The following is an 18,435-nucleotide window of genomic DNA, read 5'->3' as shown; positions in this document are numbered from 1 at the left end:
AGATTGAAAGCTACTAGGATGAGGTGTTGTGTGATATCATACCTATGGACATATGTCATATTTTTTGGGTAGGTCATGGCAGTTTGACAGACATGGTGTACATGATAAGTGAGAAAATACCTACACTTGACAAAAGATGGAGTGAAACATAAGTTGAAGTCATTGAAGGATAAAAAGAAAAGTTATGTAGTGCTTCCAAAATATGTTTTGTTGATGGAAAGGTGTTTCTCCAAGGTATGAAGCATGAGCATATGTGTTTTGTTGTAATTCCAAAAGATGGTAAACAAGAAGTAGAGGAGATAGTTGTAGAAGTTGCAAATTTATTGGGAGAGTTTTTTGGCATTGTATTAGATAATGTACCTAATGGATTACCCCCAATGAGGAAGACCATTCACCGGACAGATTTGATTCTAGGAGCCAATTTTCCAAACAAGGCAGCACACATAATGACACCAACAAAAATTGGAGAATTAAATAGACAAGTTCATAAGCTATTACAGAAGGTGTTGATCTGAGAGGGTCTAAGTCCATATGTTGTACCAAAAATATCAGCACCAAAGAAGAATGGAGAATGAAAGATGTGCACAAAATCATGGGCTATCAATAAGATCACAATAAAGTACATATTTACATTGCCAAGGATGGATGATATTATAGACTATTTGAGTGGAGCTATGTATTTCATAAAGATAGATCTAAAGAGTGGGTACCATCATATTTCCATCATAGAAGGAGATGAGTGGAATTGTCCCTCCAAGACAAGGGAAAGATTGTACATGTGGTTAGTCATACCTTTTGGGCTAACTAATGCACCAAGTACTTTCATGAGGCTCATGAATAAGGTGTTGAAGGAGTTTTTGGCTAAGTTTATCATTTCTTACCTAAATGATATTTTGATCTTTAGAAAGATGTTAGAGGAGAATTCGACACATATTCATAAGGTGTTTGATAAGTTGAGGGAAGAAAAGCTACTAATAAATCTAAATAAGTGTAGTTTTGTGAAGAAGGAGTTGGTATACTTGGAATCTGTAGTATCAACAAAAGGTTTTAAAATGGACCATGAGAAAGTGAAGGCTATCCTTAAATGACCTACTCCAAGGAGTGTGACTGAGATAAGATCTTTTCATGGACTGCCTAGTTTTTACAAAAATTTTATCAGAGGTTTTAGCAGTATTAATGAGCCTTTGATTGAAACAATGAGACAAAATAGGAAAGATTTTAAGTGGATTGTAGGAGTAGATAAAAGTTCTAATGTGTTGAAATAAAAAATACAAAGCAACCTATTTTAGCACTTCCAAATTTTAACAAGGTGTTTCAAGTACACTGTGATGCTAGTGTTACTGAAATAGGAATTGTTTTGAGCCAAGAAAGTAGACCTGCTACTTATTTTAGTGAGAAGTTAAATGATGCAAAAAGAAAATATTATTTTTATGACCAGGAAGTTTATGCTATAGCTCAGGCATTGAAGAAGTGTAAACACTATCTTCTTCCTAAGGATTTTTTATTTTATTTTATTTCAATATTGATCATTTTTTGTTAACAACTTGTCTTCCTTGATTTGGTTTATGCTCTGACTCTTGATATGCCCAATATGGTGAAAGAAAAATTTGTTAGTAACATAATGGATCTATATAGCTATTCTATCAAGGACCCCTAAATTGAAAGGTACAACTCCCTTGTCTACAAATATTTGCAATGAATGTTTTTTTTAGTAGATCAACATAATTTAAGGGCATTCTCTTAACCAGAGAGTAGAAGAGGTATGACTAGATTGTCTAAAGCTCTCAAACAATATAGGTGAATCTCAGATGATGGCTCACAAAGCTCCACAACTACGAATGCACTTGAGTCACCTTAAGTTCCTTTGATACCCAAATGTAGCTTATTTAATTTATTGAATGAAAGATGCAACAATGCAAGACTAGCTAATAATCTATACTACATAAGAAGAAAAAAGAAAATCAACTTAGCAATGTTGTGATTGCCTAAGTTACTGAGGTTTCACAATAATAGTTTGCTTCTTACTTAGTAGCCTACATTATTAAATATCGAACTTCCCACACAGACATGAAGATGCACATAAACTAACTTGTATAGAGCATAAGGAATTAGATAACACTACAAATAATGGAAATAAAGCTTACATCCACTGATAAGGAGGAAAAAAAACCCAGTTCATTTACAATCCTACAATTTTATTAATAGCACGTCTCATTCCAACCACCATACAAGAACTAAAACTAGACTAATATGAATGACATACTTAAAATATGGATGCAGAGTCACACACAGTAATCCTAGCTACAAGAATTTTCCCAAATCCCAATTTTACCAATCTTATTTACTTCTCAAAAAGATACATTTATAGGCCCCTTTAGAATTGGCCAGTTACATCTCATGATTACTTAACAGAGCATCATTGAATGATCCTAATAATAGGATTGAATCATTAGTCATCCATTAAAAAAATTTATCCATGAGGAGAATGCCAAATATTACTACAACATTAGAAAGTGATAAAGAGAGAAGAGGTGACACTTGTCATATTTTTGTAGGAAGAATGTAATATTTTCTCAGAGCATTAGTTTTTCTTTGGGGTTACAACCTTGGATATGTATGTTTTCATTACATCAATTACACTCTTTAGCTCATGGACACTTAGGATGAGAATGTTGTCAACTCTAATCATTTAGTAATCATGCATTTTAGTCAATTCTTCAACTCTGGAGATCTTTGATTGGAACTTCTCTGTTGCACGCTTCAAAATGGAAACCATTGTTGATAGTTGTGGAATCTTTGCCAACTAGAAGTTTCATGGACCAGTAGCCTCATCAACAAATACTAGAAATTTAGTCTTCATCCATTCGATGTCTACCAGTTGACCATTACTAGTGGCATATGATTCAGTGTGTCAAATCATTAATTTTTCAAATGTCTTGTCTATTACCTTCTTCACTGAATCATATACATCCTTTAGCTCATGATCAAACTTTCCTGAGCTCTCAAGTTTGAACTCCAATGTTTTCTTCCAATAAAGCAATGGTTCTTGGCCTATTTTAAGTATCCCATGGGTGATAACAACATTATTTTTCATATCAATCACCTCTTGCAATAAGGCCAGTTGCTTGGTTAGGCTCTTTGATGCTTTGTGCATCAAAGTTTGATTTCTTGTCACTACTTCTCTCAATTTTTCAGTGTCTAGCAACATATTTCCAAGGTTCTCAATGAAGTGGGGCCTTGGGCTTTCAAGTCATCAATCTAGACATGGTTAATTTGACCAAACTGTCTCTCCTTTTGTAGCTTAAGTAGGAAATTCTTATTCTCCTATGTACTTGGGTCAAATGTGCTTGTAGAAGTGCTTCCAAGTGCAACTCTGACATAGTTCATCAATTCCTTATTTAAGGTTTTGAGTACCTCTTTTTCTAATCTCAATTCTTTGAGTTTGTCCTCAATCTTCTCATTAGTTGATTTCCAAATGTTGACCATAGAATCGGGCACTGGAATGCCTATTTTAACCATTTTGATATGAAAACTGTTAGTAGTTAGCTCATCAAACTTCCCCTCATTATGAGGTTCTACAATTTCCACTAGCATGATACCAGTAGAGGAATATGTGGCCAATGTTGCTATAGTCTTTTGCTTCTTTTCCTTCTTTGATATTGGCTGAGTTGAAGTTGCTTGCACAATGAAGTCCTTAGATGGAGAAGCCTCCTCACATCTTATCTTTTTGCAATCAATAGTCACTTCCAACCAAGACTCTGTTGAAAGGATATTGAGTGTCGATTATAGAGTTATAGGATCAAATAGCATCCTCACAACTGGAGGGTTTATCTTGCTTTGGTTTGCAATAGGGAAAGAAGTAGCCTTAGTAACAAAGAGGGCTAGAGTATCACCTTATTGAGATGCCTCCTACTATTGACCATCTAGAGGATTATTGTCACCATCAAGATTGATGACTAGCACAGTGGAAGAGGGCTTAGCTACTAATTTTTCCTTCTCATTTTTCCTTGTCTTTCTCTTTGTCCCCTACCTTTCCTGTGTTTGAAAAAGATCCACCTCCAAAGGTTGGTCTCCTCCTCCACTAAAAAATTATGTTGGTCTAGTTGATATTGATGTAGTAGTAGTTGTGGATGTAGCAAGAGTTGATTGGGCTACCCTAGAAGCTAATCCACTAATAGAACTTTTAATTCTAGTTCTTTTCTTTCTTACTCTATTCCATTCCACCCACTTGTCCATCCTTTTAATGATTCCACACATCAAGACTTCCATTATATCGACAATAGGACTTTTAGGCGGAGTTGATTCATAGGTTGAGGGATGTATGTAGGAGGGATAATCTACAAGATTAGTAACATCAATTGTCACTATAAAATTTAATTTTATCTATTATTAACCTAGACTAGCACCTCTCTCTAGTTTTGAATTCATCATAACACCCAACCCAATAGTCTTTAATGTCCAGAACATGCCTATGAGCGTTCAATGTCTAAAACATGCCTATGAGTGTACCCTAGCTTTAGGTGATCTTTTACAAAGTTCAATGGGTCATATTGGGGTCTTATTACCTCGTAATCAACAAATTTAATAATGCTCTCAAAGGCCTTGACTAGATTTCAAGCATCAAATTTAGAGGCACAATAGTAAGGTCCTACTACTATTGGAAAAGAAAACCCAACTATCTTCTTCACATTGGAACACAAAGTGTTCACCTCTAGTATTTTCCTACATAACTCAACAAGAACAACCCTGTCTTCAAGATACCTGGGGAGCCTCTTTGGGAAACCATCGAATGCACCAATCCTCAAGTAGAACAAAGATGGGAATTTTATGAAGCAACATTTGAACTAGCCTACTACTAATATAGCCTCTGGTGAAAATCTTCACTTAGGGCACTCCTACAATTCTCGACATAGCCTCATTGTAAAGGCACCATTAACCTTTACATATTCCTCAAAGCTCCTCTATAGTTGTAGGTGAGGGTAGAATTCATACACCTTAGTGTTCTCATCATAGTCTTGAATATTGGGAATACCAGTCCAGAGATGATGTGTAGCTAAGGCATATATCAGATATGACAACATATAGAACTGCCTGAATGCCTTAGCCAAATTTAGACAAGAGGCAAGCTCTTCACATATAAAATACACCCAGTGAATTTGTAGTCCCTCAACATAAATGACATGGACTAAGTAGAAGTGATGCTCTATAAAATCTAAGATCTCCTTCCTTCCTTTTAATCTTAGCAATAATGCAAAGATGTCGATGATTTCTCTCTTTAAAATGGTTCCAAAAAAAGTCCTTAGCATCTTACTCCTTTTGGAGAAAGGTGTTTGAAACCAAGTTCTTTGCATGTCCTCTCTCCTCGATGTCTTTTTCTCATTGAACATCAATTTAGAGGAAGAAAAGATGATGTTACAATACTCTTATTTTATTGGGATGCCAAATGTAGATTGCATCACTTCTTTGTTTATAGAAAGCAGAATGGACTGATCGGGTAACAATATCTACTTTGTCTTCAAGTTGTATCTTTTAATACAGTCCTTTACCAATTATGGCACTTGCATGACCATGGGGAACCTAATAGCCTCAACCAATCTGCTCTCTTTCAATTTATGGGTAATTAGATGGAGAGGCTGGGTATTGATCTTCTATGTAGGTTACCAAGGTCATAAAATTTGACGGAAGTGTTAGAATAGTTTTTTAACTCACTTTCCAATATGATCAGACAATCATGCCTAGCTTCTTTGATTTCCATTAGCTTATACTTTCATAGAGGAGACAAATCACTTTGATAAAATAGCCTTTACAATATGAAGAACTCTATTTGGGGAAAATCTAATCATATGGACTTAGAAATTTCAACATTGGTACCACATGAATGAAATAAATTACAACTACTGACCACAATAATTGGATTTGTAATAAATTAGATAGGTTAGTGGCTCTTTAAACATTTTGTTTCCACCTACCTTATGATTCATAAATTTGATGAAAATATCATTCACTTAAATCTCCTATAGTAGTGAGATTAGTCACTGGTTGAATCAATTGATTTTGGCTTAATGGAAACTACCCTCTTTACTTCAGAATCTAGAACAAGGTTTGTGCTATAATTATTTATGTGCAAGGAAGGAAGCATAAATCTAACTTTCTGTAAGCTTTCCTTTTCTTTTGATTCAGGATCACAACATGAGCAATACTCCTTGGGATATCCTATCACTCTTTTTTTTTTGCACAAAGCTTTTCTTTGTATTTTAGCTCATTCCTTGGAGAAGCCACAAAATGAAATTTATGCCTTGAGGGCTTGGACTCTTGTCTAACACTTCACGAACTACTCCATCGAAAACAAGATTATGGCATTCCCAAGGAATGCCTTCGTGTTTGGATTTAATATTTCCTTATTTTATATCTTCCAGAATAGAAGTTGTATACTTTCTTTTCAGGTGGAAAGTACCAATGAGGTGTATATTTTCTAAAGATAGAAGAATTTGTTGATTTGGTTCGCCATTCTTTTCTTATTGCCATCATTGCTTCAGAAACAATTTTGAAGAAGTTTTCTTCCAAAGGGGGAGTACTTAGATTGATGAAACTTTGTTTCTTTATAAGAAAATAGATTCAAACTTCATATTTGTACTACTAGAGTTCCATTAGGAGGATGCTTAGATAGAAACCCACCCCAAACCTAGATCACCCAACACCTTGACGCAAGGAAAAAGAAAAAATCTCACATAGAGAGGTTGGGGGAAGCGAAGCATGGAAAACCTAAAAATATCTAAAAAGTAAGTCACAGGGATGCTTGATGAGAAGGAAGCCACCTAGGGGATACCTAGACAAGAACTCAAACATAAATGCAATGAAAAAATGACCAAATTAGAATATTTAATAGGGGAGAACTGAAATTTGGCAACAATCATCACTATTTGCACTATTTGAATAGTCAAAGAAAATTAAACCCAAGGCATTTGAAGTTGGTTGAGTTTTTTCAAAATTATACAATTTTTTTGAATTATAGGAGTGGGAAGTCAAATACAGTTGCATATGCTCTTAGTAGAAGATAACTTTTGCTAACAAAGATGAAGATTGAGGTGGTTGGGTTTAAGGAACTCAAGAATTTGTATCCAACAGATCCTGATTTTGGAAAATCTTGGGAGTCATGTACATAACCTGTTACACACTATATGACAAAGTGGTTGGATTTCATCATCCAAGATGGTATGTAGTTCAAAGGATGTCAACAGTGCATTCCCACAAGCTCGATGTGAGAGAATCTCATTAAGAATAAGCATAGTGGAGGATTGACTAGACATTTTAGGAGAGATAAGATGGTTGCTTTAGTTGTTGAGAATTATTAGTAGCCATAGTTGTAACAAGATGTGACGAAGTTTGTGAAGAGTTGTTGAGTATGTTAGATGGCAAAAGGCATCAAGAAAAATATTGGGTTGTGTCAACCATTGCAAGTAATTGATAGATTTTCAAAGATGACACATTTCATTCCCTGCAAGAAGACTAGTGATGTTTTTTATGCAACAAAGATATTTTTGAGAGAAGTGGCGAGACTACATGATTTTCCAAGAGTATAGTTTCAAATTGAGATACTGGGTTTGTTGGGTATTTTTAGTGAGCATTGTGGAAGAAATTGAAAACAAATTTTAAGTTTAGTTCATCACATCATCCATAGGTTGATGGAAAAACATAAGTTGTGAATCGAAGTTTGGGTAATTTGATGAGATGTTTGGTTAGAGATAAACCAAATGACTGGGATATGATTTTACCATAGGCAGAATTTTTATATAATAATTCTATTAATAGGAGTACTGAAAAATCACCATTCCAAGTTGTATGTGGGAACAGTTTCTAAAATGCTTCTAAATTGAGGCAATTGGATAAAGGAGAAATAAGTAGTAATGAAGTACAAGAATTTGTTAAACATTTGAATAATATCCACAAGGTGAGGAAGCACATTATTAAGATGAATATACAATATAAAGCTAAGATAGATGTGAAAAGGAGGTCTAAGGAATTTTAGGTTGGAGATGAAATCATGGTTCATTTGAGAAAGGAGTGTTTTCTAGTGGGTACATATAATAATCTAAAAATGAAGAAGTTTGGACCATGCAAGATAGTAAAGTGACATGCTTCTAGAAATGCCTATGAAGTGGAGTTTCCTGCTAAATTTAATATTGAAGATATGAAATTACAACATCGCACACTTGGGGATCGACAACTTTGGCACCCTCAATGCATGGGCGTTCATGTGTCTGTGGAATTAAGACTGAATGTCGATCCTCCTATAGACTTGTCGGCTAACCAGACAGGGAACAGATAGTTTTACTTATATATATTTGTAGATGATGATCATCAATCTGACCCAAGCCATATGTATTGGTCTGCACCATCTTTTATGAGGCCACCCCAAGCTTTTAAGAGAAGAAATTATCTCTAATTTCTACCTTGTGTAGATGAATCTCGAATGGTTTATATCCTTTGTTTTTGGTCATGGATTCTTAGCTACATTATATACTATTGGGTGAAGGTGTGATACCATTTTTGGCCACTCTTAAACATCACAAACTCAGAAAAAATAAGCTTGGGAAAAAAAAGTCAACTTTGATTATTTAACACTTTTATTGTAGGAATGAAGCTTAGTGTGTGATGTCTAAGCCGTTTGACCATTTAGTGTGTGATATTTAAGTCATTCAACCATTTCCATAGAACTCCCCATGAGTTCTACTCAATTTACCATGTGCGTATTATGTAGTAGAATATCAATTGAGATAGATTAATTCATGAAGGTGAATATCTCCCTTACAACTCCCCACAAGTTCTACTCAATTCATTATGTGTATTATGTAGGTGAATATCAATTGATATAGATTAATCCATGAACATGAATATCTCCATTTAATCATGTTTTGTAGCTTCTTGTTTATGGATATGATAGGAATGTGACACTTCCCCATAAACAACAATGATAATACCTTCTTACTCGATAATGAGTATGTCACCTACTAATTTTGTGAGTAAAAACCATTTGATCCCTTGAATAAGAACTACATATTTTATCTTGACTAAGTCATGGATTTATAAAATTTTGAGTTCTAGGACTGAACTTAGATTTGGAACTTTGTATGTTAAACTTCAGCCCTGTGCAACTTGGAGTTGTTGAAATACTTGCAATTCTGAACCATGCATCTAAACCTCCAAACTTGGATTTATACTTCGAACCTTGAACTTTTAATGGTGTACCTCTAATGAATCTAGATTTTGAACCTCAACTTGTTTCATGTTTCTCAAATATTGAACTTCTAAATCTGCATCCTTGAATTGTAGATGTTTAGCCTTCAAACTTTGAACCTTAGAACTTGAACTTGAACTTGAAACCCATGGTTCAAGTTTGAGTTCAACAGAATATAAAACCTTAAAAATACATTTTTAGTAACAAAAACCAACAAGAAACTAAAACAATTTCCCCACATGACTAATTTGCAAAGTTTAAAAACTTAGATGTTGAAAGCATGCTTACATGTGTCATCAAAACTACCCTCGGTAACCCCTATTTGTCTTCTTTATCTTCAGAAGTTTAGCAACCTTAGAAGTTTCTAAAAATTGTAAACCCACTTTTATGGTTGACCACCTTTATATTTATTTTTCCTACCTTGGAATATTCAGAGAATATGCCCTCAAATGGGTTTCAAGACTCTCACTAATGTATTTGAAGGGATTTTACTTTTTATCTTAAGTAGCATAACTTTCAAAGCTAGTTTGATCTTATAACCACTTTTTGGAAAATAGTTATCATTCATGATGTAGGAGTATCTAGGTTGTAATTTCAATCTTGCATCACCCAAAAACATTAGTTAATATTTAAACAAAGGCTATGTTGGCATGGTTACTATTTGTTTAGTACATGGTTAATTTTGAGCATCTTACACATATTTTTCTAAAATATTGAAAGAATTCCCCTAATATTATGGGGCACTTAAGAGATATTAGAATTTTCTATGAAATGTCTCTAATAAAATCTTAAATGAAATTTTGAGGACCTTAGAAGCTTGAGTTCATATCAAAAGTTTACCAATATATGATGATTAATGATTCAACAATTGGTTCCAAAGTTGTCTATCCTAAAGTTAATCTACTAGAAATCTAGTAAAATATTTTTCTAAGTAAATAAATTGTCAAATGGGGTTTTGATGCCCAAAAATGGGGGATTTCACCTTCTAGAACAATCTAATACAATTATGCATTAAAATTAAGTTGAACAAGGATCACAAAAGAGAGTTCTACCAATACAAGTTTCAACTCCAACTTGCAAATTATTATAATAGGATTGCCCATGTAGTTGTACCATGTCATTTTCATAACAATGTAATTATTTCTTTGGGATAATAGAAACAAATATTCCTTTGTTACATTTTCTTATTTATTTATTTTATTTTTTTGTGTGTTTGAGTTGTCAAGGGTAGTGTCCTTCATCAACTACACCTTAAAATTCTTTGTGACACACTTTGACATGGGTGTTTACAGGTATATAAGGTGGTGGAATTTTTCATTCCAAGATTGAATTAAATAAATCATATACTCTTCTCTCATCAATAATAAACTTTATTTCATGGATGCTTGACATCTATTGCCATTATTATATTTAGAAGAATATGATTCATTTTTTTAACATTAATAGTATAATTCAATCACGATTTAATTTTTTTTTTTAAATATTTAATTTAATTTATCATATATTTTTTCAATCATTTGAATTTTTTCCTATTTATTATAATGAAGTCAACAATATATACTTTTTGGCAAAATGGTCAAGGCTCTCTTTAGGATTCATGACAGTGGGTTAACTACCTCTTATGGATTCTATATGTTTAGTGGTTATATCAAGTATTAACAGGTTGATCTTTTGGTGCAATGGAAACCACACTTGTAACAAATGGCATTAGAGCTTGGTCATAGGTTTGAATCCCCTCAGGTAATATTGAGGGAGAGATTGTTAGAAAAATGGTCAATGGTCTCCTCAAGATTTGTAACAAAGGACTAACTGCGTCTTGTGGATTTAATAGGTCTAGTGGTTGTATTGGGAATTGATAAGTTGATCTTTAGATACAATGGCAATCACACTTCAAATATAGAGTATCCTACATATGGTTTAAAATAAATAAATTTATGCTCGTGAGATGGAGACCATAATCACAATTCCTTACCAATCTACCATGAAAATAATAGTATCACATATCAAAGTACAAAAAAACATGTATATATTTGATGGTAACTCATTATTCCTCATGTCTACCCATGTTTTCCACATGCTAGGGAATTCCATACATATTAGGATCCTATCATTCTATATATGAATACCATATGGGTGTGTTGACATTTATTTTTGTTGTTGTTTTGGAGTGAGGTAGAATGATAACTAGTGGATTAGCACAAACTGGTATGACTTTGTCTCTTTCTATATCTAACACATCATTTAACTATCTCATAAGATGATAAAGGGATTGTTGAAAGGTTTATGCATGTTCTTCTTATTTCTGAATATATGTCTACCCATGAGCAACCTCTTTTGTTAAAACATGAACAATACCATCAATGAGAAAATCTACAAATTTCTTCTAATCCACCTTCATGATAAGGGTGACCTATAAAGCAATATTGTGATAGATGAGTATTTTTTCAAGCTTGGTAAGCAATCCACATTTACCACTAAAAATGTCTTCATTGCATAACTTCCAAGTGACCAAAAATATTTTAATAATAAGTGTAGAGTAAAAGAAATTTCTACATTGTTTGAAGCCTAGAGTGCTAGTTGAAAGGATTATTAAAGTGATTAGAATAACTAAGAGGGGGGAGGGGTGAATCAGTTATCCTCAGGTCCAGATATGCCAACACAACTTTTAACAACTTAATCAAGCTCATACATCCATTGATTCAATTTAGCAAATTATCAATAATTCAACTTATTCATATCAACACCCAATTCTCTATTTTAGTTATAGCTAAATTACAGAAACATATAGCCGTAAACAACATAACACATGAAAACAAAATTCACACAAGTATCACACTAGGATTTAATGTGGAAACCCAATTTTGGAAAAACGACCAAGTAATATGTTACCACTTTTTCACTCTTTTGAAGTGAGGTCAATTAAGAGTTAATCTAATTATAGGTTACAAAACACACTGTTAGGTGTGACCTTGTTAAAGGATTTAATCACCTTGTTAGGAGTGGCCTTGTTAGAGGTCTTAAAAAACATCCCATCAAAACTTCACCTTGATTAAAGGTTTTACAATATGACTATTAGGTCAACCTTGATTGAATGATTTTACTACCAAAATGGTTAGAAAGTTATAGCTAGGTTGATCTAGCCCATTAATGGGATTGGTAAGGCTAATCCTAATTTGAATAGGGAAAATATATGTTGGACACCACCAAAGGATGGATGGGTTAAAATAAACTTTGACGGGGCTGCCAAGGGAAAGTCGGGGGTCTTGGGGTATGGTTGTGTAGCAAGAGATCATAAGGACAAAACTCTTGCCTTCATGGCCAAACGATTGAGCTATGGCACAAATAATGTGGCGAAATATTGTGTGACAAAAGAGGCTCTAGTTTTAGGAGCAAACTTGGGTATTCAAAGAGTCCATCTTGAAGGGGACTCGAAGATAATCATTAATGGAATAAAGAAAGGTAAGTTGGAAGCATTGCAACTCGATAAATACATTCAGAAAATTAGAGGACTGTTAATGGATTTTGAAGATTTTAAGGTTTCTCACACTTACCGAGAAGAAAATAGGGTGGCGGACAAGTTGGCCAATATGGACGCGAATGCATCTTTGGGCATTTAGGATGAAATATTTGAAGACCTTCAGCTTCTCATTTTAGATTGAAGAGAGGAATTATTAACAGGCCAAAATAAAAAAATAAAGCATCCTTGTTGATTATTTAGGGAATGTAACTTTCATCATGACTCCATCCCTTGATGGCATTCATCAATTTATGGTATATAGAGATCATAATCTCTAGTGCATGTCAACTTGCGATATCATTTTTTGGCACCTAGACATATGCTTGCTTCCAGAGTATTTGAAGCAAATTAATATAAGGACAAAAGGCAAGGCAAGACGTAGAGTTTTAAACAAGGGAGAAAAAAATGGAGGCAAATTTTGCATTGAGGTCAGAGAACCAAATGCAAACTTATGAAGGAAAGATTACAGTCTGATGTTTGAAGAACATTTTCATGTTCGATGATCTAGATTTCTTGGAGGGCATACAATAGATGTTCGATGTGGAGTACCTAGATGATTACTGGAAGCAGCAATCAAATTTGGACGTGGTCTCACTTTTGTGGCACTGGCATTGATGGTGGGAAAATTGAATGAGGAAGTATATTGGGTCGTGGCAGCTTGTGTCAACCCATACTAGCTATTGGGGTTGGAAGAGATAGTGGAACATGTTGTTTTGGGTGTGGGATTAGAGATAGGAGAAGAGTAATGGAGATTGATTCGAGGTGGGGAATCTTCTATACAACCCCCGGTAGTTTGGTCTTTAACAAGTCCAAAAGGTACACACATCCCCAAGGTAGAGCGAGGATGGAGGAAGATAGTGGACTTCCTATAGGGGAGGATTTGGGTGTCGGTTGAGGATAAGCATGGATTCAAGCAGGCAACATTACATAAGAGTGTGTTAGCTCTAGGGTAGCCCCTATGACATCAACTTGTGAGGAAGAATAAAAAAGAAGGGGGATAATCCAAGGTAAAGGGCATGTGGGTGGATGTTTCATTGATAGAAGAGGCAGGAGAAAGCAATAGGAAGCGTCACCAAATTCCACATGGGAAGCCAAGGTCGATATCTCTACTAGACAATCAATCAACTCCAACCTTCACATGGGAGGAGGTGGCTCGTTGGTTCAAGGACTAGACATTGAAAGCTAGTGGAAGTGGTAGGTGTTAGCGCTTTGGGCACCTGTATGTTTTCTTTTTGGGTTACTAAGTGGGTTTGGGTGGTTAGTACTTGTGGCAGGGTGTTAATGCTCTATTTTTTTGTACAAATAAATATGTATGGCCCTAGGGATGGGTAGATAAATGTTATTAAGGTCTTTGGCCAAACTTTGCATATGGAAATATTGTAATTCCTCTTTTTAATATTAATACAAAATCATAATATTACCTATAAAAAAAAAAGCCTAGGTTGATCAAAAAATTACAACTCACTTTACATGTTTAGATCTCCATTAAGCCCATTCCTAGTTCATTGATTAGTCTTCATCATATTCTCCATCTCTGATCTGCTTGGCAACACCTCAAGCAATCTCACTCTAACCAACTTCTCATTTTTATCTGCAAATCTTGTTCTTTCACAAATTTTCTCAAGTTCTCCAGCCAACCTGTCATCTCTTATGTCTCTTTAAATAGATAGGTTTAATCTTTGCCACTTAAACATTATCATAGAACTTAGGGTTTTATTAGATTCACTAAATCTGTTCATCATTTCTCTTTCTTCTTCTTTCCTTGAAATATCTCATTGAATCCTCATCTTAGATTATTCATCAAGCTTAATCATGTATTAAATATGTCAGCTCATCAATCCTTATCTTCAACATGCTTTGACTATTCCATAAATCCAATTGTGTAATGTTAAGATTAACCACAAACTAAAATAATAATTACATGCAAATATAACAATATCAAAAAATAATAAAACACATAGAAGAGAACACGAGACACAAAAATTTACCATGGTTCACCCAATCCCTTGGCTACATCCACCAATAAGAAGTCCACTATTATTATTATCCAATTTTTATAATATGTAATCTCATACAACTCAATACCATTGCAAGAAGCTACAATATCATCATATATTATGAAATCCCTAACCCTAAGCCATTTATAGAAGCTTTTTTTTTGCTTACAAAATTAGGGCTAGAATAAGTTGTCTAATAGGAAAATAGTAGTCGATGCCTTTTACAATAGAAGAGTCATTTTTGGTCTCGACCCCACCCTATACTATGATAGGGAGTACACCTAGGGTGTTGCCTCCAGACCCTTATCGAAATAATTTGGGGGGAAATTGTGTTGAATAAACCTCTAATCTAATTAGGCTCCAAATCACAACATGTTGGCCTCAAATCTTGATTCTTTCTCAAACTATTCATATGGTGATACTCAGTCATCACTATGTTCTTTAGCTTAGTTACTACTAATCTATCTCATTTGGCTTACACCAGCTTTTTGAACCATCACTATATGCTCGATCACTACTTTATTTTTCCTTCATCTTCCTCGATTTCTTCCATCACTAGACTAATATTATTTTGTTCAACTAATACCTAAGTTCCTTAATCTTTTCTCATTAATGCTTAACTTCTTCATTGACCTAGTAACCTACTGCTTGGTCAAACTTATGTTTTACTCAACTTCTTGACTTTCATCAAACATATCTTCTACACTTCAACTCAATTGTCTTCTTAACTTAATGCAATTATCAAACAACACATTATCTTGTCAAATATTGACTAATTAAGTGCCCTTTGTAGTTCCATCATACTTTGTCATCTTCATACTTACTCAACCACCTTACTAGCTCATCTTGTTATCTCTCTCCTCAAATCCTCTTCATCAACCAAATTATATGACACTCTGCATTGTTAGAAAGTGTCTTACCAGTAAGGTTTGACATAAATGGTCATAAAAATTGTATCAATTATAGTTCCAACAGTGTTATGCAAAAAATCAAAGTAATGATGCAAATATAATCCAAGAATCTTTCATACCTCTTTTGAAAAATGATAATCAAAGAATACATGGCATAGAATTTCAAGAGTAGACATTAATACCAACCCAGGTGAGTGTGAATCTATTGTGCCAATTAGGAGGTTGTTATCCCAACCTAACATAACTAATTTTGTTAAAGATATATTTCTACCTAATGTTACACAATATAGATCTAATTTATCCATGATATTACTTATATTGTCCTCACATCACTTAATTATAATTGGAGCACCATCTGCTATTTGGACATTAGATAGATCATCCCCATTTGGGTGTTCAGTGCCTTTGACTTTTGGGGATAGAGAATTGTCTCTCATAATATAGAGCAAGGCTTTGATGTAGTGACAAATAGGGTAGGAGCCAATGAGCAACCTAATATAGAGTGATCCCCTTAATACTACAAACACATAACAAAAACAAACAAATAACGACAATTTGCAAGAACAAAATATGGGCTTTTTATTATCGCTGCAAATGTAAAATTAAATAATTTCAAAATACAATATGTAAACCCACATGGATGCCTTCCTTACTTTAATTTGCAACATAGAGGTGCAAACTATCACCTAGAGCTATCCTAAACAATGTATGGGCATTCCTTGAATAGACATTTTTACACCACTCAGGAAGTTTCTAGACATCAAACCCTAACCCTTGAGATCAACTTACTCTAAAATTACATATAGAATTGGACTGATACACCTTTGACACTTTTTTTGGAAATTTTGCCCAACTTTGGAAGGACATAAATTGCAAATTTTTGATCCAATTGGCTATTATAACCACTTTTTGAAATCCTCAGCTACTGATTTATAGGACCCATCCTTTGCAAACTCCATTTGACCCCATTTTAGAGCCCATCTAAGGCCTCTAAGTTCTTCAACAATGAGCCTAAAGTTTTTATACCAAAATTGCACACCAAAAATCTACAATAAATCCATGAATACTCATGATATGACACTTAGCCTCAATTGGTAGGCTAATATATCCAAGATGAACATCCACCTCTAAAAGTAGGACATTCTAAGGTCGTGTGAATTCCTCTAGAAACAAAAACTCTACACTAAGATAACCCTTATTCAAGAAAAAAAAAGGAAATATTTTGGGTGATGCAAGATTTCTTTTACACCTAGGATGCTCAAGATTAGACACTTGGGGTAATTTGAGAAGTGACCCATCACATCTCAGGTGTTCAGAGGAAAAACAAGATGGTTAACCTCCTCCCTTGCTAACCATGATGAATCTTCTACTAGCCTACCTTTCCACTTGACCATGTACTCTTCATAAGTTGTGTTCCTTGTACTCTTGCCGACACAATTGTTCAATATCTCTTTAATCTACTTTCTAGCTGATGCCTTTTGCCATCTAACATACTCAGTAACTCTGCACAAACTTTGTCACATCTTGTTACAAATATGGCTAGTAATAATTCTCAACAGCTAAAGCAATAGTCTTATCTCTCCCAAAATGTCTAGTCAATCCTCCACTATGCTTATCCTTGATGAGATTCTCTCACATAGAGCTTGTGGGAATGCACTGTTGACATCCTTTGAACTACATACCATCTTGGATGATGAAATCCAACCACTTTTTCATATCAAGTGTAACAGGTTATGTGCAAGACTCCCAAGATTTTCCAAAATCAAGATCTGTTGGATACAAATTCTTGAGTTCCTTAAACACAACCACCTCAATCTTCATCTTTGTTAGCAAAAGATGCCTTCTACTAAGAGCATATGCAACTGTATTTGACTTCCCACTCCTATAATTCTAAAAAAATTGTATAACTTTGAAAAAAATCAACCAACTTCAAATGCCTTTGGTTTAATTTTCTTTGACTATTCAAATAGTGCAAATAGTGATTATTGTTGCCAAATTTCAGTTCTCCCCTTTTAAATATTTTAATTTGGTCCTTATCCTAGCCTTCATTTCTTCTATATATTCTTTCTTGGCATTGGGAACATTCAAATGATATATGCCCTTCTTCGTCGTAGAGAAAACATTTTGCATGAAAACCTCCTCTTCCAACTCCTTGCCCTCTTCCTCTTCCTCTTTCTCTCTGATCTCTATTGTTCGAAGCTAGAGTTGTTATTGCATCAAAAGATCAACCTATTAATGTCTGATATGACCACTAGACTTATAGAACATAAGAGGTAGTTAAGCCATGTAGCAAATCTCGAAGGGGAAGGTTGTCGATTAGTCCAACAATTCCCCCCTTAGTGTTACCTGAGGGGATTTGAACTTGTGACTGAGCTCTACTACCACTTGTTAGAAGCCAAGGTTTTCATTGTACCAATAGATCAACTTATTAATGTTCGATACAACCACTAGACTTATAGAACATAGGAGGCAGTCGAGTCATGTCATGAATCCTAAAGGAGAAGACTACCGGTTAGTCTAACAATTTTTGTCATGGAAATTATTGGAATTATTTCACCTCTAGTTGTAACTACTACTTTTTACCTCGTCCTTATTCTTTTTTATCATCATTTTAGCCTCCATAACATCGTCCACTAGATCTTCCACTGCCACCTCTTTCACTATTCTTGTTATCAAACTTCTTGTTTAGCTTTTCCTCAACTCTTATGGAAAATTGGTATGCCTCTTCGATACTTGTAATTTGAACTTAACTCATCTCCTCCTAAATTATTGGCC

Source organism: Cupressus sempervirens, chromosome 1 (genome assembly GCF_028749045.1).
Source record: "Cupressus sempervirens isolate cs-2001-9-10 chromosome 1, ASM2874904v1, whole genome shotgun sequence".
Lineage (NCBI taxonomy): Eukaryota > Viridiplantae > Streptophyta > Pinopsida > Cupressales > Cupressaceae > Cupressus > Cupressus sempervirens.
This window is presented reverse-complemented; position numbering follows the sequence as displayed.